Source organism: Pyxicephalus adspersus, chromosome 8 (assembly GCF_032062135.1).
Source record: "Pyxicephalus adspersus chromosome 8, UCB_Pads_2.0, whole genome shotgun sequence".
Classification (NCBI taxonomy): Eukaryota; Metazoa; Chordata; class Amphibia; order Anura; family Pyxicephalidae; genus Pyxicephalus; species Pyxicephalus adspersus.
The window spans coordinates 2,581,444-2,601,936 of NC_092865.1; the positions used below are offsets into that span (position 1 = coordinate 2,581,444).

The 20,493-nt window shown below is 40.0% G+C and overlaps 1 protein-coding gene across 3 annotated transcripts in view; it reads right to left on the reverse strand.

Moving 5' to 3' along the window:
* The window catches only part of PTPRF (protein tyrosine phosphatase receptor type F), a 552,192-nt gene that overhangs the window by 388,078 nt on the left and 143,621 nt on the right, over positions 1 to 20,493 (reverse strand). The gene's annotated exons all lie outside the window — the stretch shown is intronic.

Below are 20,493 nucleotides of genomic sequence, written 5' to 3' on the forward strand. Positions count from 1 at the left end.
TATTTATCTCATGATAACATGAAAGAGAGGTACTTCAGCAATGACAATTCTATTCCCTCTCACATGGCAGAGACTGAGACTGAAGTGTTACTCATTTGAATAGGATGTTATTTAAAGATTTAATAAGTGTTATTTTGTGAGCAATTGACGGCATTGCTGTGTGGCTTTTGTAGTTTGCATAGGTTTTCTTCCCAATAAGATTTTTCTTTATGTTGTTTAACTATTTCTTGGTGCCACTGTGAACATAGGTATTTCATATTGTTTTTTTAAGCTGTTCTAGGTATTGAAGTCATTAAATGATGGAGCAGGAATGGTGTAAAGTGAAGGCTAAGACAGGACAATGTGTTTTTGGGTGGCTCCCAATGGTCGCCACTTTGCCAGCCGATTGAAGCCACAACTGCTATGTTTACTTAAAATGAACCAGGGCTTCTAGATTTGTCACCAGATGGCGGCCAACAGGACTTCTCGTTATTTCTATAACCCCCTCGCTATCTCTAAAACCCCTCACTATCACCCCCATTTGTTCCCTATGTCACATGTAGAGCCTCAACTGCAGACACATTTCATGGGTTTGAGAAGTCGGAAACCATACCACAACCTCACCACCCATCTTCACTTTGCCTCTTCAATTTGCCACTTGGGCTCCTAGTGACATCACATGAAAAATGGAGAGGGTCCTATTTATGTAAAGATTACTCTCGGTATCCTCCCTTGTTCCTGGCATAAGTTTGGTCAACAAGCAGGACTACTGTTAAAGTAAACCTTAACGTTGATTGGTTAAGAGAACTCAGAGTAAGAGGAACCAGAAAACTAGAAAATGTACACAAGTAGTTGAACATTTAGAAGGAGGGACAATGGTGCAAAATTTGCAGATTGACACACATGCTAAAAACTTTTCACTTTTCTTATTTTATGCAGTCAGAAAATCAGTGAACATAGGTTACACGAGTATGCATATCATAGATTACACAAGGCAATATACAAGTATGTATATCATAAAATAAAAAATATGTATCTAATTTTGCAGCTTTATATTTAGCAATTTAGGTGGCGTCACATTATACCCACAAATCTATGACTTTACTTGAAATGAGTCGCACTTCTGAAGATGCCCTTAGCTTTATGCCCTGGAGTTGCAACTAGTTCATAGGGAAGTCCCAAAGCTGGACAATAGATGCCGAAAATTTGCTTAGGTGCCCAAATCAACAGCGCAAAACTCAACCACGCTTTTTGTAAAGCCCATCTGCCAGCGATATTTGTCTATCTGGTTATGCCTTTATTATGGGCTGTCAGATGCTACGAGGAATTTGTGTATAAGAGGATTGCTGCTATCATATCTAAGAGGTTTACAACAAATCCAAACAAGCTCAACTCCATAGTACATTGAGGCAAAAGGTTTAGAAAGAAAAAAAAAAGAAAAGGCTTCCAGCAAGAGAGCCACCGGCACAAATGAGACATTAACCGCTTTGCAAGCCAGTTTGCTGAGTAATAAAAGACAAGCGGGGACAGAGGTTGGAAGCGATCCCGACGCGGCCTTGATTACCTTCTCCAAATGACAGATGGAGTTTCCACCAAACATCCAAAATAATTGCCATTTAGACCTTGGAACTGTTACAGGTAAACTGAAAAAGCAACAGGTTCACCGCCTGGCTAACGAGTAACTTTTAATGGACTATCACGGGAAAGAAAAGAAAAAGTGGGCCTTCAAATTACATATGATAATATATTAAATAGATTTCCAGGGCTTAGCATTTTTAATAAGATTTTCTGCTAGAAAATAAATACTTTAATCTTTCTCGCTTCATCCCGATTACATGTTGATGGCAATATCTTCTTCCAGTGGGTTGGTAGTTGTGGGAAAAAAAAAATACATTTACAAAATCTTTGAGACTTTCTAAAACTAATTTTTCCCTACCTAGAATTTTTTTTGGGTGGTTCAAATAATCAAAAACTGGTGGGGAGCAAAGTTTATAAAATAAAGTGGACTTATCACCAGACTTTTTACTTTATATAAAAGGGTTATCTACTTTTTCAAAAAAAGTAAAAATTATAATTTTTTTTTACGTATACCAGGAGGCTTCAGGCTGCCCTAAATGGGGCATGTGCAAAAGGGGCTTTTTCTTGCTGAGAAAAAAAAAAGTCACTGTTTTTTTCCCCACTTACAGTAGACTACGTTACCCAATCTCACGTCTGTGCAGTGCAAAATCGAGTGTCGTAAGCGAAAGAAAAACATGAGCGCAAACTCTGCACCAGGATGAAGGAGTAGTTTTATTTTCCCTGACAGATCCGCTTTGAGATATACAAATGTTTTGTTTGTATATTTACATATGTGTAAGTTTGTGTGAGTAGTGGGGAAAATTGCTTTTTTTTTTTCATGGTATTTCAATCCAATTTTTTAATGTTTTTTTGTGGCTTTGGATAGAAGAACCCCTGCCAGATGTGACCATTATCCACACAAATGTATTTAAAACCCCAGATTTTCAGGTTGTCGTCTCCAAATCTTTCAATTAGGTATTACCCTTTGTACACATTTCCAATGCATCCTATTACATGTGTGATACAGTTCTGGCTTTTTTTTACCATTACACAGAATTCAGCATAGCACTGTGGCTCCTGTGGAACAGGAGATGCCAGAAAGTGAATCAGAAATCTCTCCAACTGACTGAAAAAACTTAGCACTACCTATACTGAGATTTCATTGCCCCTGCAATAATTGTGATATTACAGAACAAGTGACAGATGCTATTTGCGGTAACATTGGAGTTCTCCGAGACCCTGCATGCCTCAAGCCGGAGCAGATTAGGAACTAGAAATCCCCCGTTTGCAGCTTACCTGCTGCTGATGTTGGGAAAAAATTCCTAAGGCATGACAGACAGGCAATTACCACCTTTAGAAGGGAAGGTCAGCAAAGCCAAGCTTCATATTGTCAGCACAGGATTCCTTTAAGACTAAAATATCTCCTTCTGAGTGAATGGAAAAGAGCCAGTTATCAGCAGCAGCAAAGCGTCTTTTCTTAACTCCACCCTGCAGCATCAAAGGTCCGGGGGTACAGCTCACACATACATTAGCAGATCTACAACCAGAGTTTTAGAATTCTTTTAAATAACCTTCAAACTTCAACATCAGAGGCTGAAAATCATGCGGAAGAAACTGTATGCAGGGAAAATCACCCAATTATACAGCTGCGCGTACGGCTAGGCCCGAGCCTTTGTGCAGTAATTGGAAAGTCACAGTACATTTCTTTACAAAGACAACGAATGCCCCAACCACCCCAAATAAATAAAACCTGATTTTCTGATTGACTGGAAAATGGACAAAGTCCTCAGACGGTTGTTGTTTTATTGCACAATAGAAACTGTAACCGCAAGGCCAATTTAATTTAATTCATCGAAGGTCACACAATACGAAGGCGCAGGCCCGCAGAAGAGATAATCAATGCATTCGTGTCTGGCTGCTGACTGTTGCCAAAGAGGAAAAAAAAGTGTCGGTTGAAATTGCAGACACAAAAACGGCAAGAGCGCTGAGTGTTAAATCAATAGATGATTTAGGAACAAACAGGTAAATCTCCCTTCTGCAAGACTGGCAGTTAAGGAAGTCATGCTGCATGATTGTTGAGGAAGTTATTTTACTCATTTATGTAGCACTGAAACTCTCACACACCTGTGTCTGTATGTCCAAAGAGCTTACAATCCAATGTTTCCAATGCATTGGGACAACTGGCAGGGCCAAATTGGTCTAAAGAGGCAATTCCAGCCAATAGTGAGATCTTATTGGCATAATGGCTGGCTCTGTTCTTGGGGTTTTATACATTTCTACTTCTGTAAGGACCACAAAAAAAAAAAACGTGACCTTTGGGACAATTAACTCCACTTGCCTAGTTTTACCATTTCACAACTTTATTAAAATTTAAGGTATAGTATATAGGAGAGTTGAGTTAACTTGGGTTGGTCTGATTTTTTTTTTTTTTTATATTTATTTAGGAGTCAGTGAGTTTACATTAATCAGTTTTTTTTACAATTGTCTTTACTTCTCGGTTGCTTCTTAGAATGTTTAGGAGGTATCCCAGTACCCATTCCTCAAAGTGAGAGGAGCCTCCTAAAGGGGTTTTGGTAGGCTTCCCGACTGCAATAACTCTAACTACCTCCCACCTATGCAACCACTTACAACTATTTTGGAAGTGGGTTGTAGGAAAAAGGCTCTACATTTCAACTATGGAGCCCCCAAACTTTTTGAAGTATCTGGTTTAGCCACACGCATGCCGCCAACTCATCTTTTACTGGCCATCCAGGCTTATTACCTGGAGAAGGGTCCGGTTTTGGTGACAATACCCCCTTCAGGAGTTGGTATATAACCTAAAAAGTATATAGCCTTAGAATTTACCGCACATTAGATCAATGTGCACCAAATGGCCATATTTTTTTCACCATATTTTAACAGAATAAACAACTTTGAAAAAACCAAGTGATCATCTCTACTGAAGTTCTGCTACCTTCACACAAAGATATTGGCAAGGTTTAGGTTTTTTACCTACAAGGAAGCAGCATGTTTCCCACCATATGGTAATGTCACCCACTTTGTGGATAGACAGGGGTTCACAGTCATAATTGGTATTGGAAAATTGCTTTTACAGTGTTTATGATTATGGATTTGAAGTTAAAAAGAAAGTTAATTTTTTTAATGTTGTTTATATTGTGCATGTTGGGGTAGGGTGACGGAGTTTCTGACAGAGCCAGGATCAGTATACTGCAAAGTCAGTATCAGGATCAAAGAAACAGGAAGCTGGAGGCAAAGCCTAGGATAACTCCTTGTTCAGGCAACATCCTGTTGCCATTTACTTTCTTTTATAGGGGAGTCAGCTCAGGTGATGTTCACATTTCTGCCAGCAGATGAAGCGCGTTTGCTGAATATACTATTCCTCTGGGGTAAGGGGGCAGGTTTCGGGGAGTCACATTAGCAGGAAATGACTCCAGGATTCCTGGGCACTGCTGCTGCTGGCTGCAGAGGAGTGCAAGCAAGGTGGGTTCAGATCCTGTAGTCCTCTTCTCCACAATATTAAACAAATCCAGAAGGAAAGGTGACAATCAAATCATCCAAGGCCTTGCTGCCTCTGTTAGTCTCACCAGATTTGGAGTCAGGTTTGCTGATTTCACCGCTACAATCCTTAATGTTCTCCTTGCTGGAGATGAAGTTGTACCTGAGGACCTGCAGTGCAAGAACATTCCTGCTTTTGTTTTATACATTCTACTGTTTCACTCCTACATTTCTCTTACTATATCTTGATCATCATTCCTGTAGACATTAGGGGACAGCTCCAACATTCTGAAGCAAAGCCAAGCTGGCTGACCTCTATATAAAGACACAGTGCAGAAGAAGAAATGGCAAGTCAATAGTAGGGAAAGATGGCCACTGCAGGGAGACCCCAGAAAATTCAGATGACTAGTCCTTTGCCCTGTGCTTGTCTTTTTTTTTCGGACACAGCTTCAAACATTCAGCTTCTCTTTAGGTTTTCATTTGCATGTGTATTCAACAAAACATGAAGCAGATGACAGTTCCGCTTAACTCCAGATAGCGCAGTTGAGTCTCAGTAAATCGCAAATCTGAATAATCTGCGTCTGTTCAGATGAGAGGGATTTGAGCACTCATTGTGCTATCTCTGCCACTCCGACATTTCCTGAGGGTTGTAATATCAGCATTCTGATTGTTCCTGCTTATTACCGTGAAAAAAAAAAAAAAACACTCACACACAAGACTTGTAGATGAGAACATCTGTCTGACTCTTCACAAACAGTTTTGCTTGATAGATAATGGGCTTGTGCTGGATTGTTAATAAACTCTCGTTCCTTATGGGTGCCGTACTCCGCTGGAAGGAAAGCATGCTGTCTAATGTGATATATTAAGTAACCCGTGCGGAATACAGACATGCGCCATGCTGTTTATATGCAGATAATGGACTTGGCTGGCAGGTCTGCAGAAAAAAAAATTAAATAATCACAAAACTGTGCTGTACAATAAAACAAAACACAATAATGGGGATTTCTGGGTTTTGCATGGACTGGGACAAATACCAGGAGTCAGGCTTTACAAGGAGACCATAGTCAATTGAAAGCAGAACAAATATGAAAAACACCTTTCAATCACCCTTTATCAAATTATTTTTATGTCATTTGTGACTTCACTGAATCCTCAGCAACCTGAATATCGGCCAGCAGTTTTCAAAAAGAGAAAGCATGAGCTCCAGAACAGAATGCTGCATGCAAGCCAATCACAGTTCCTCTTGCTTGAATGATAACTGCAACAGCCAATCACAGCTGTCATAATCTGAACCTGTAAAGAGTTACACAGTTCTCATTGCAGCAGCTGGGTTAACTCATTTGCAATCTATCAGATACATGAAATTACTGTTATTTTAAATTGGGCAAATTATAGAATAAAATACAAACACACCGGTCAAAAATTTTCTTTCCACTTCTAGTCCAGGTGACAGTGCACAACCTCTTTATCTTTGCATGCACTTTACCTTTACATATTGTTATTATATAAGTATCTGAATCTGTTTTGATACTAGCCTCCTGTAACTACCGGTAACTACTCAGCATAAGGGCAAATCAGGGCTATATTGCTCTGTGAAGTGCACATGACAGCATGCTTAAAGGAAGATTATAGACATGATCAATATTCTACTGCTCCTTTTTAGACCAGCCTGCATCACCTGTACAGGTGCAAATGTGTAACCAACCTTCTTTTGGAAATGCCAATTGTCTGAATTTTTCTAAGTCACAGATCAAGCCAAGTCAAATCTTCTAATCTGCATTGGGTTTGTGATAAATGAAAACAGTTGTTTTCTGCTAGTCTTTAAGTGATAACACAAACTAAAATGGTATTTATGTAGCTAAACAAATGTTCAACACAAACAGCTCAATGTGTTCTTAAACAGAGATAAAGTTCACACAATAAAGCACTCTGTGTATTAGACACTCGCCATGGGTGAACTCCACAATTGCTAACGAGCAACCTTTAGTCTTTGATGTTTCCACCTTATAAAAATATATATATCACTAGCAAGCAGCAACACAGCAGTATGGATCTGCTGGTGGAAAAGGCAATACAACTCTGTAACAAAGGTAATGGTATACACATTCAATAACTATTCTATGCCTAGTATTTTGATACAATGGTATCTGATAAGTGGTTTTCCTCCGGGTACTCCGGTTTCCTCCCACATGCCAAAAACATGCAGTTAGGTTAATTGGCTTCCCCCAAAATTGATCTTAGACTGTAATAATGACATATGACTATGGTAGGGACATTAGATTGTGAGCTCCTTTGAGGGACAGCTAGTGACATGACTATGGACTTTGTACAGCGCTGCATAATATGTCTGCTCAATATACATACTGTGTAATAATAATAATAATACAAATCAAGTTTTTCTTCCTGATGGAGTAAATTGCACCATGGTCTATAGGGGTTTGTCTTTTGCCATGTGATTAGGGTTCCAATGGTGAAGATGTTCAATGCTGTTCAGTGTATTTTTGGCTTTTGGTTCAACATGATAGACATGGGTCATTTTTTACTAATGTCCATTATCTCCCTTGAATTTTTTTTAAAGCAGGGTGGGAAAAAGCTGTAGGCAGGTGGCAGCTCCTGGTATTGTGAACTAACTTTTCAGTAACCACCCAAAATCTGCCGGGTGGTTATAGAAAAGTGCCTGGTGGTGCACCGGGAGGCTGGGGAGAACACCATATAATTATGTGATGTAAAAGGAACACTGTATATTTTTTATTGCCATAGCCTGTTCCTTTTTGCTTTAACACATCCGTTTTTGTTCATTTCATCCCCTTTAATATTGTATTACCTGCTGAGTACTTGCCAATAGATCCGTTCTTTTCCTCACTTTCTATAACAGGGCAGTGTAACAGTGTTTGTTCTGCAGTGTTGTCACGTCATGGATAGGGTTGTGATAGATGGGCATGTCATTTTTAAAATATTTTATTTAGAGACAATTTAATGAAAACCCTGCCCCAGGTAACAGCTTGACTATACTTTGTACTATATATTAGTACCATTTATTACTTTCTATATTAATAAACTTTGTTACATGTGTGTACACAAGCGACTTTTTACTCTATTATCAGATACTGGCATTCACCTATCCACACAACAATAAATGCTGTATAGTGCCCATAGGGCCTTATGGTTTTCTAATCATGATTTTAGGATGTATAAAATCAGAAAAGTATTTATAGTGTATGATTATATGAGCTATTTCATTAATACAATACAAAGTTTGCTGTAAATTCCCTTTTCTTTCTCTATTTACCTAAATACTTTGAAGCAGTTACAGGAACTAGTTCATATGTATATCATATGAATAAAGCTGAACAATGTAAGCACCCAGTCATGGTATATGGTTTGTCCCAAATGCTGAGGCTGTTACTTTTGCTGGTCAGATTGTTTTGTATGGAAATGTAGAAACACATCAGTGATATTCACCCCTTACCTGAATATGTGAACTTTCCTCATAGTAGGTTTTAAAAAATGGTCAAAACAAGAGCAGATTAGGACAAATGAAACTGAAGGTGTGAATATCTAATTCTAAGATAAGTATAATAAATTTACCCTAAAGTGTATCTCTGCCGGCCCGCTGAAGGGTTGATGAATCCTCTGCCTAATATCCAGTTACCCACTAGAGGCAGAATCTGAAAGCAAGCCTCTAAAAATGTGAAGGTCACTATAAAATTGACTTTCCGGTGAATGTTAAAATAATGACCTGCACTATTAGCTTGCAGAAAATATGCTGTATTTTTCTTTTAAAACTGAACTCCAGAGATACATAAAATAGCAATTAATGTGGCTGTTAGGAAATCGAAAAATGAATTTTTAATTGGCCTTGTCTGAAGCCCTACTCTGCATCCAAATGCCTTCAGGCCATTTATGTGATCCGCAGGGTCCTGTGTCTTGCTGAATCTCTTCAATGCAGATGTGATGACGTCAGTAATAGTTGGCGGTGATGCCCGCCTAGAGGGCAGGTCCATGACACCCTTTACTCACAGGATGTCCTTATTCCTATGAATTGGAAACACTAAGGACGTTTACTGGGGGAAAGGAATTACTGCATGAGACAGAGCAGGTAGGGAGTTAAGAACTTGAACCGCGTTTTTTTTTTTTTTATTTATTTGTGCTGGGTCATCTGAATTGGTCAGTCTCCCATCATCCTATAAATTGGAGATTGAAATAGAATACAGCAGTGCTAGGAGCCAATGAGAAGCTACCCTTTGAAATAGAACGTGATTTCTCCTAACTGCAAGAGCTGTCCTTACAGTCAACACAGTGGGCCTGGTGGAGAACCTGGTTGATTCCGCAAACCTGGAAAATTCACTCCAGGTTTGATTAATCAACCAGGTACACTCATGACACACCAGTCATGGAGAGCTTTATTAAATCAGGCCCAATCTGCTTGATTTACTAAAAGCATATAGGCTGTTCAAATGGTAGAGCAAACCATTCCTTGCAGAGGATATTTCATTTAGTTTAGTACACAAGATAAAGCATTGATGTACTTCAACTATCTATTCATGTATAGGGAAAAATTCTGTTCTTTTAGATTCCCTTGTATATGATTGGGCATTTTTTTCAAAGTTAAATGTCACAACATTCTCGAAGCTAGGGGGATTTTCTTTTGCAAGGTGATAATTCAGCTTTGGAAGTAAACAAACTAAATTCCTTTATTGAATTAACCCCAAAGCGGGGAGGGCAGCAGAAAAGCTGCTGTCCTAATTCGAAGAAATGAGGTCAAACATTGATAAATGTTGTAATATTTGTGTAATATATTTACTGATTTCATTGCTCTAAACAAAAAATAAAACAAGCAAATTGCATCAGATGAATGTTACCGCTAAGAAACAATTCCTATAACATTACCATTACAATCCCCTGCTAAAAGAGCATAATGCGGTTTTGATACATCTGATTCCAATTGTTTTCCTGTTATCCTCATTTTTGATCCATTCTTCAGGTGAGAAAAGCATTGTCCTTGCACTGTGATCTCTGTGAGAGGTAATAAATACCTGCAGGTGTTACACTGACATATTGCTCAGCATGCATGGACTTAACAAGAACAATATCTGATGCTGGGTTCACATTAAAATGCAGTGAAATAAAACAATGAACCAAAAAATCTTTAGAAAGCGATTGGAGAAAAAAATAGTACTAAAATTACCCGCATTTCTTTCTGCAATTCTCCTCTTTTATAAAGACATAAAAACCGCCTGTGCGCAAACCCTAATCATATAAAACTTGTGAAAACCAATTCAGAATTAGTCAGTCATCAATCAAGGAACGCATTCCATAAAGAACGCGTCCTACACACTTAGGGTAACTGTAACAAGTGTAACAATAGTTATAGAACCACAAATGCTGGGGATGGGGGGTGCACAATCGAACAACGCAACAAAAGTGGTTCACTGACATTGACATTGCAACATGAATGAAAGACAGAATAAAACACCCCGGTCCGGAGCACTTAACACAGCAGTAAACACACAATAAGCAAGATACAATAAAGTAATATTAATTGGTGCTATTGTGTAACAGGTGTACATGGATAAGCAAAAATTTTAAAGGCACTGACAGGGGACGTGAATAACATTGATAATCTGGTTACAATGGCCCTGACAAGGTGGGAGTATATCAGGCAGGAGGTGAACAGTCAGTTCTTGAGGGGAACTTGGTAGAAGCAGGAAAAATGACAAGTGTGCAGGTCTGAGCAATTCTGATAAGGGCCAAATGTGATGGCTGAATGATGGGTCAGATGGGTCCAAAATGGCAGGCCTTGTGGGGTGTTTCCAATATACAGTGGAAAGTACGTGCCAAACATGCTACAAGGAAAGACAACCAGTGGAATAGCAACAGGGTCATTGGCACCCAAGGCTTAACACACAGGGGAAGGACCATCTTTTCCGAACCTTCAGAAATTACACTGTAGCACTGTATTCTTAAAAAACCTATGAGATCAATGAGAGTAAGGTGTCAGAACTACAAGGTATCACAGCTTGCTGGTGATGTGTGCAGACCAGTCAGGGTGCCCATGTTGACTTCTGTCCATTGCCAGAAGCTCTTACAATGGGTTCATAGGCATCAGAACAGAACAAAAGAGCAATGGAAGAAGGTGCCCTGGCTTGATGAATCATGTTCTCTTTTTGATTATGTGGAAGCCCGGGTGTGTCATTTACCTGGGGAAAAAATGGCAGAAGGGTGGCGCAGGGTGTAATAAAGGATGGAGAGGTAGAGGTAGTGTGATGCCAGCGTATTGCTGCCAAGTTCTTGATGTTAGATACCTTCTAAAGTCTAGTTGAGTCCATGCCTGGTTGGGTCACAATATTAGCATGGGGAAAAAGAGAAATTTAATGTTTTGGTTGATCAGTGTACAATCAAACAATATGATGATCAGCCCTGTAACTAAAATAATAAAGCTGAAAACGATATACACAAGGAATCTACACCAGCAGTGTATCTACTTGCACAAAGTCATAGCAATTTGCTGGAGAGCCAAGGTCACTGTTAATGAGCTGAGCGTTCCTGAAGTAATATATTGTGCGCTAGGATTGGAGGTAACAAGGCGCGGATAAGTAGTGGCCTCCAGTTAGTAACTGCTATATTAGTTTGCAAAGATGATTAAATGATATTGTCAGAGATGGCAGCGACCTTCACCTTCCAGGTGCGATGGAGTGTTGCGAGGGCCTCTTGTTATATATTGACATATGCCACCCATCTTCTGTGAAAGAGGCAACATGTCACGTATGAAAGCAACATTCACCAGCTTGACATTGGCGCCTTAATATTCAAAGACATAAAGTGCCTACAGCAAGGCTGAATGTGAAATGAGCAAAAATGTCTGCCCCCAATGATCAATGAGCATATAATTTCCAACTATACATAGAAAGCAGACCTGCAAACCAATAATACCAACAATGGTCAACTGATATGATTACTCATGAAGTTTTACCTAGTTTTGTATAAAAAAACATTTTTAAATGGACCCTTGGTTTGTTTTTTACAGGGGGTATTTTTAAGCTTTTGCCATTATTTTTAATGAGCATTCTCATTCTTTGCAACAGCTCAGTACTACTGATCTCTTGCAGCCACTGTCTACATGCTTTCCACGATGGCTGCATGGCATTTCCCAGGGTGACTTTCCCAAAGGTGACAACAGTGTTCTGTGTTTGTGTTTGTAACGAGCACTTATGGTCGTCAGACTATGAGACAGGGTGACAAAGCAGGAAGACCACTGGAAGACAGCAAACATTGTGTTGCCACCCTATACCCAAAGGTGGCTGAACAAATGCTTTATGTCAGATTTTAATGATTGGGAAATTTAGACAGTAACAAATATTTACTTATCATTAACGTTAACGTGAGGAAGGGTTAGGTTTTCTGTCAAGGTATTGTCTGTTTCTAACAATGGTAATAATAGTAAAATTAAAAAAATAAAAAAAACGAAAGAAATGAACACCTAACCTGACAATAATAAAATATTGCTCATTCCTTCTAACAATGACAACAAGGAACACAATGGGATCACAGACAGTACCTAAGATGCATGTTTCTCCACTTTTTCCTTGGTTGAGCATTGCCTTTATGATAAGAAGAAGCGGAGGGGAGTAGATTTATCGGGGCTTTTCCACATGTACGGTTCTGCACTCTAGTTATGTGGTGGAGTGAGTCATTCCCAGCAGTGTAGATGAATCTTTTCATGCAGCATGGTCACAATGGACAAGACAATATGGAGAGATACATTAGCCCAGACACAAAGACACGCAGTTATACCCCGTGTAAATTTTGTGTATCATGCTCTCAGAGACCAGAAGAACTCAGAGAGAGGGATATGGGAAGGGATGAGTGCACCACACCAGGTCTTGGTACAATAAGAAAGCATATCTGAGACTCCATCAAGTTATACGGCACGCTTAGCGGAGCAGAAAAGGCCAGAGCCCTAAGCAAGTGCCGGCTTGTGCCCAAATTCTGCATTGTCTGATCCATTAGGAAATGTGGCTTGTTGTGTTTTTAAATTGGGCTAAAAATATTGACGAGATGCTCCAGGCTATGGTCACAAACTGCCACAGAGATTTCCATCACCCACACCTAGAACAAAAGCATCCATTGAGCCAGGGGTCACTGCCCTTCCATTCATCTTAGGAGGGCAGCACAAAGATACACTGTGGTAGAACTGCTGCATAAAATACATTTTAAAACCCAGACATATCGCAGAATGTAAGATGTTTTCTTTACTGGATATTAAGAAAATCTGGTAAATTCATATCAGGAAAGATTGCCCTTAGGCTGGATTCAGAAACACAATGCTGTGCATTGCATTGTCACTCATCTAGAATGGCACCCTAACACACTGCAGTGCAATGCACGTGTGTTCTTGCAAATAGCAATGTAGATGTAACGATCTGGTTATTGTTGTGTGTTCATTAAAATGTACTTTTGACAGCCCAAACAATGAACTGACTTAAAGCGAACCTAAACTCATAAAACAAAAAGTCACCAGGAGCTAATTTACATAGGAAACATGCAATATCTCTTTTGTCAAAAAAGAATACTCTGGCTTCTTTTGGCCATTAGTGTTACATTGTATGGCGTGTAGCATATGTGCGCCATGTGTGTGCAGTGGTGCCATCAGTGGCTATCCAGTGGCTGAAAGGGATCACCATCTGCTCAAAAGTCGCCCATGAAGCTGGAGGCAAAGATAGCACCCTCCTTCGATGCGGAGGTGACAGGTCCTGGCGTTTTTTTGTACTTGCTGAATATAGCAGAAGCTCACCTATTGAGTTCTTAGTTCCTAGATATGGTGGCAGAATTATTTTTTTTCAGGCTTTCCTTTATTTTAACCAAGTGAAGTTGCAAATACCACATTTCTAGGGTGACAACTGTATTGTATCTATGAAGACCTAAAACGGGAAGTCACCTAAAACCACAGAACGCTTCTTATACCTATATCTATAACAAAGAAAACTTGCCTGTAGTCTGCAGAAAAGAACTGGGCAGGAGGGGTGGACATAGGGAGGTGCAAACTATGCTGCTGCACAAGGGCCCCGGACCCTCCTTGGCCAATAGCCCACCTAGTGTTGGATAGGTGTGCCCCTGCTGGGCAAAGATGATAACACTGGTTGGGATTTCGGTGCAGCACCAGCTGAGAACACAGGAAGACATTTAGAAGGATTGATTGCCTTTAATATAAATAATTAAAAAAAACTTTCAATTGTATACTTGGAGACCAAAATGAACTTAATGAGAAAAGTGCAATACATACACATAAAAACATGATTTAGCTGCAGATCATTGGTTAAGTGATCCATTCTTTTGGTGCTCTGTTTTTTGTGTACCCCAAGTGTTTATCCAAGGTTCTCCAGTGGTTGGTGGGCACATGTAGACTAATGTGTAGCCAAATGACTACCAATACTCTATCCTGTAGGGGGAGCTGCTGATTTGGTGCCCCTGTAGCCATCACACCCTTAAGTCACATGGCTCTTTCTTGCGCATCCTCCCTCTACAAAAAGGTTATTTTGTCAGCAATTATATATTGTAACAGTTCAGCTGATTGCACTCTTTTTGTTCCTGGCGTGAAAAAGTGCTCAGTGGGCGTAAGTAATGCAATTTCTACCTGTAATACTAAAGCCGTCCATCTGCTCTGGGACGATATTGGATGTTCCCATTTCGTAAGGCGTGACAAATGAAGCCGGCTATGTTCTAGGATACGTAGTCACATTTACAAATGTTTGGTGTTCTGATTAATGCAGTCACCGTTTTCTACATTTTGCAGACATCGCGGGAATGTATAAAATAAACAGAGCCGTGTGTGATGAGTCTCTGTACCGCAGGTGGAACAATATTTTTCACTGTAGTCATTCCTCCGGCGAGCTCGTCTGCACAAAGTGGGTGTCCATTTTTAGTGCGATCTGCCAGTTTTTGCAACTGTTTATTGGCTTGCGTCGCCCACTCATCTCAATATACACAGATGCTCGAGGAACTGTGCTTGCCAAAATCTCCTCCTGCAAACGTGCAGCTTTAACGCTACCGGGCCAATGCCATTTGACAGATTTTTTGTAATGCTGAAGTTTATTCTGCATTTATTGTGTTTTCCCTGATTTCTATCCATTCCCCATCAACTATTAATTAGGTAAAGGCTGGTTTATTACATACATTAATTTATAACTAGTGACATCATCACTGGGTCTTCCTGCTTCTCTATGCAATGCAGGCAGATTGAATTGACGGCCTGTATATAACCTCCTATACAACAGAAAGCTAAGGTACAAACCACATGTAATATGGAGTCTCTGATAAATGAAAGTGGCAGGCCAAGGACAGTCAGGTGGGGGGGGATGGGGATGCTGGATGTCCTCCAGCCAGGAAATGAGGCAAGTTCTGACTTGCTGCAGCTTCTACAGCAGAAGCTCACAGTGTGCATTGAAATCAGAATCGGCAATATATTCTGATAAGCAGGAGAGGAGCCAGGACAACTGTGCAAAACTAAAGGGAAAACAGGACGGACGGGTTTATGGTAGCAATGCAGTGAATAGTACAACACTTTCAAACAATCCTATTTAATTTTACAATAGTGAATTAAACACTGATTGGCTGATATAAAGCAAACAACTTTGCACACCTTAATTGCAATTTAAGGTACTATATATTGGAAGTAGCAATATGACCATGTTAAAAAAAAAATGGTTTGGGAAGGGGGGTCCATAGACAAAAAATAAAAGTGTGATTTGTCACTGGAACAATAGAAATTGTGTAATTTTGGTACAGCATATAGTTACCCACAACACAATTAAGAATGCACTGGCGCTATATTTGCAAATGAACAGCAGAACAATGATTTTTTACATCGTTGTACCACAGGGAGCTTTATTGCATTTTCATTTGCTATATATGTGGCTGAGGTGTCATTCAAATCAATAGCAGCACATTACAATTCACATACAAAAGTGTTTGCTCCAGTAATATACAGTAAAATGCACATATTGGAGTGTGTTGTGCCAACACAATGGTGTAAAGGCAACTTCAAACCTCAGTGTGGCCACTACCCAGATCCTATAAAAACAGACACCTTACATTATCATATTTTCACTATTTACCTTATCACTACTTACTTACCGCAAAGGGCTGCTGCATTCCTAGACCAACCGGTTTTGGAAAAAGTACCAGATCTCGCCGAGACATAGACATTCCCATACAAACCCCATGGGGTCTAGGGCCATCAATCTGGCCACTTTATGTGTTACAGCCCTATAGGTACAACCTCAGCAATCATAGGGCCGACAAAAGTGAAGATCCAGGGAAAGTTTCATTGTGTAAGTGGTGTGCAGGGAAAGCAGTGCTATGAGTGCAATGGTGTGTAACAATAATAGCAACAAAATGTGGTCCTTTATGTGTGGTGAAGCACAGTAAAATATTAACATTTTCATTTAGATAGTCCTAAGGGCTATACTGTGCCAGCACCAACCACTATATCACCTTTGTTGGCATTATTATTGAGACCACTGGGGCCACATGCAGCACTTTACTACTTGTTGTGTGTCCCCTGGACTGCAACACTTAGTAATGTGAACTCGGATATATAAAGGAGCTGTAACAGAAGTGATCTCTAGCAGTCTTGTGTAGCAGGCAGTCTTTGACCGTCTCCTGTATTGTGTCTGAAGTATCAACACCAATGCCATTAATATATGTGGCCCCATGGTGATGCTGGGAATCACAGCTAAGTTTTGCTTTAACACAAAAATTGACTCGTCTGCACTATGCCTAAGGAAAGACAGAATTCACATGGATAGCATTAAATCTGCTTTTCAGTTGAAAAGACCAATGCAATGATCAACAACCCTGGATTTTATGACAAAGCTGATATCAAACACTGCTAGAAGGACTGTACCCACTCTATAGATCAACCCACAAATTAACCCGATCAATGGAAATGACAAAATAATCTGTCCTTAGCAGTAAATAACAACCTCCACAGACCTTAAGGCATTGCAAAGTGTCACTTTGTGTAAGCACTCAGCCTGCTACACAAAGACCTGCCTCAAAAACAAGAAGCATCAGCGCTCGTTCGGCAGGTGAAAGACCGCACTATAATTATTGGCATAACTACTCCATTTACTTATACTCTCTTTTCTGCATCATATAAAGAAGCAATTGTTGGCTCCAGTGTGTATTAGCGAGCATTTAATGTTGCATTAAACTGCTGATTATTGCCTGTTAAATCAAAGCAGCCTCAAGGAGCAAGAGCAATGGTGAAACATTTAGCCCCATTATATTTATATTTTATATATATATATATATATATATATATATATATATATATATATATATATATATATGGAGAGAGAGAGAGAGAGAGAGAGAGATACACCAGTATATATATTAATTTAAATAAAGGCTATCACCCCAATAAATACCCAATAGTTATTATGGAAAAAAGTGATTGTTGATGTCTAAAAGAATTAACAAATTTTGTAGTTTTAAGCAGAAAAGTTTAATGTGACTCATTCAGGGTTTGCATAACGTAATTTGCTTCAGCACCGACACAATGCACAGCAACAAGAACATTTACTATTTTTTGGTATTGGACCAGGGAACTGTAGATGGAGCTGTAAAAAGATCGAATTCCAAGCTGTAAGGAATAGCGGCAGAAGAAACCCGCTTAAGCCGCTGACCCACCATCATACGGGTATATTGGAGACAATTAGGGCTCTATTTTTAAACAGGGAATCAGATATTCTCTCAAACTGTCGGGAATCATTTACTGCCATTGAAACACATAAACCTGTAAGATTACCACCAGGGAATGTTTGAGGGAATGTCTGGTTCCCTGTTTTTTAGATAGAGACCTTGGAGCCAGTTTACATTGACTCCTACTATGAAACTGCGACTCCTGCATGATAGCATAGAAATCCTGCATATAAAACTCTTATCTTGTCCTTTCTTGAAACCCATAAAAAGGAAGAGATAAGCTGACAGGTGAGGTACTATATAATCCCCTTTTAAACAGGAGCTCCGGCCTCTGCAGTGTCAGAAGAGAGGCTCCGGTTCCTGAAGGCATTGAGGCAAATACAGCATGAACATGGCGATTTATCTCTTCCCATAAGGCCACCCATGCAAAGCCGAGCAGATGTAGGAGAAGGTCCATTTACTCCATCAGCTGATAGCTTGCCAGTGTCATTTTATGGAGATTCTATCCTTATTTCTGAAGCTCGTTCTTGTGTGTAACGGGCTGTGCTGACAAATCACACAATATGCAATGACTGAATCTGTGCAAGCAGCAAAGATTAACTCCTACTTGACCATGACTATTCCCCTTACCGCCATGTCTGTCACCTGAAACTGGAGCATAATATAGCAAAAGAGGTGTTATGGGAATTATATGTGGGTGATTCTTGATAGTACTTTTATTCATATTCAGAAGCTTGAATCCTTTCATTTGTTGATATAACTGCCTAAAAAGTGTTTGCATGGGTTGGCCTTTGTTTGTCACTTGTTTAAGGTGGACCTTTCACTGGGAGATGATGTGATTACCCATTGCTATACTCTTTCTAAACAATGATAGTTTGCTGGATGTAAAGCTAATTTATTGGCTCCTGTAATTTCAGTCACAGACAGGAAAAAGGTATCCAGATAACTCTATGGCAATTAGCTGAACACCTACAGCTTGACCTAAAGGTCAAGGATCAGAACCATAGCTTTGTAGCTGCATATTATAGAACCAGATCAGCAAGGGCAGATCATCTCATGTGTCAAAGGTCCACATTGAAGTCCAGCAGGTTAGAAGGAGGTGGAATGCAGGTCACTAAGCTTCATAAATCTCAGAAGTATCTCAAAATGATCATAAATGCAAAGGATCTAATCAGAGGTAGGTATGGTTCTTTTTTAAATTAGTATGGTTGGCTTCTCCCTTGGTGATCAAGTAAAGATGAAATAAAGGAAAATCACAAATACAAGCAGAATGTGAGAGCAATCTGCATTTTTCCATTGACACAAACCCAAAGGTCCTAAGAATGGTGTCTATTCAATGGCTATCAGTAGTCTGATATTCACACAGAATTTCTGTCTCTTCAAGACTTCTCTGGGATGTCTTTGGTGCTGAATTCCAAAATCACCCACAAAGAAAGTTAAAGTCTTCTTGCAAAATGCTTTATTTATTTTTGCTGATGCACAACTGCAACAAGGAAATATTTCTGTTGGTGTCCCAAAAAAAACATATAAGAATCCACTTGATTTACCCAATACGTCTACAACCACAGGATGACCCGTAAATGCGGAACACTGACTAAATTGACCTCCAGTCACAAATCTAAGACCCTGCCCCTCATTACTAAATGTTGGCATAAAAATATCCAAGTGAACTTTTCACTTTCCTAAGCCAAAGTAAGGTGCGACTCCATAGTTTCCTCTCCTCTTCTGCCTTTAACGGGCCTTTAAATTACACACCACCATCCGCATTAGGTGGTCTCTTCCCATGGGGTGCCCTGCATCAGGGTCGTGTTTGGATCTAGAAAAGGATGAACAAGCAGTGATGTCAGTGCAAGGGGACAGTAGGGGACCAAAACTGCAGAGCTGAATCAGTAGTACCTCACACCTGCAGGTGGCAAAATCAAGAGCTTTAGATGGCAAATTTAGGAGAGTATATCTTCCATTAAAAGGTAAGGAAAATGGAATGGGCAGGGGGCATTCTTTAGGTTTAGAGCTTTTAAATACTACTCCATGTTCACATAGGCTCCGCCAGTTTATTCTTTGAATGAGACCCAGAAGCTTTGCAGATCATTTTGCTAATGTTGTATTTATTGGACAATAATTCCATAGTGGGTCATATCTAGGAATGATCAAATTCCAGAGATAAATATTCAGCGCATGCAGTGCCATAAAATTGGTTTAGCAAATTATAAATATTACAGATCATCAGTCAGGGATCAGCTGCTACCTGGGGACTTTTTTTTTTTAATTCTCTTGTTTTTTTCTTTGCTGTAAGCAAAATGTTCCCCGTTCTGCTACTGTGAACACATAAGGACACGAGAGAGGTGCACAGAACACGGCAATGCATGGAGTCACGTGAGGGTGGATGCTGTGCCTCCAGCACATAATACCCTTCTCTTAACTGTGACATCTGCTAATTCTTTCCATCAAACTGGAGCACCACTCCCGCCCTCCCGCTGGGATATATGCTGCATATGGAGCGGAATAGCGCAGAGAGAGCCAGGGGCAGGCCGCACTGTGCAAGCTCTTTATGCCCAAACCCTCATTAATTTCCTCCACATACAAAGCTCAACAGGGAAGGCAAACTGATCTTTCCCCAAGTCTGGCCTTCACCTGGAGGGGCCCTTGCCCTCTGGCCCCTGGAAAGATTTTAAGGGCCTGATTAGCAGGAGGCTGTGTGATACCATTTGGCCCAGGGATGCACAGATCCCTATGGAGTTCTTGCTAACTGCAACCTTG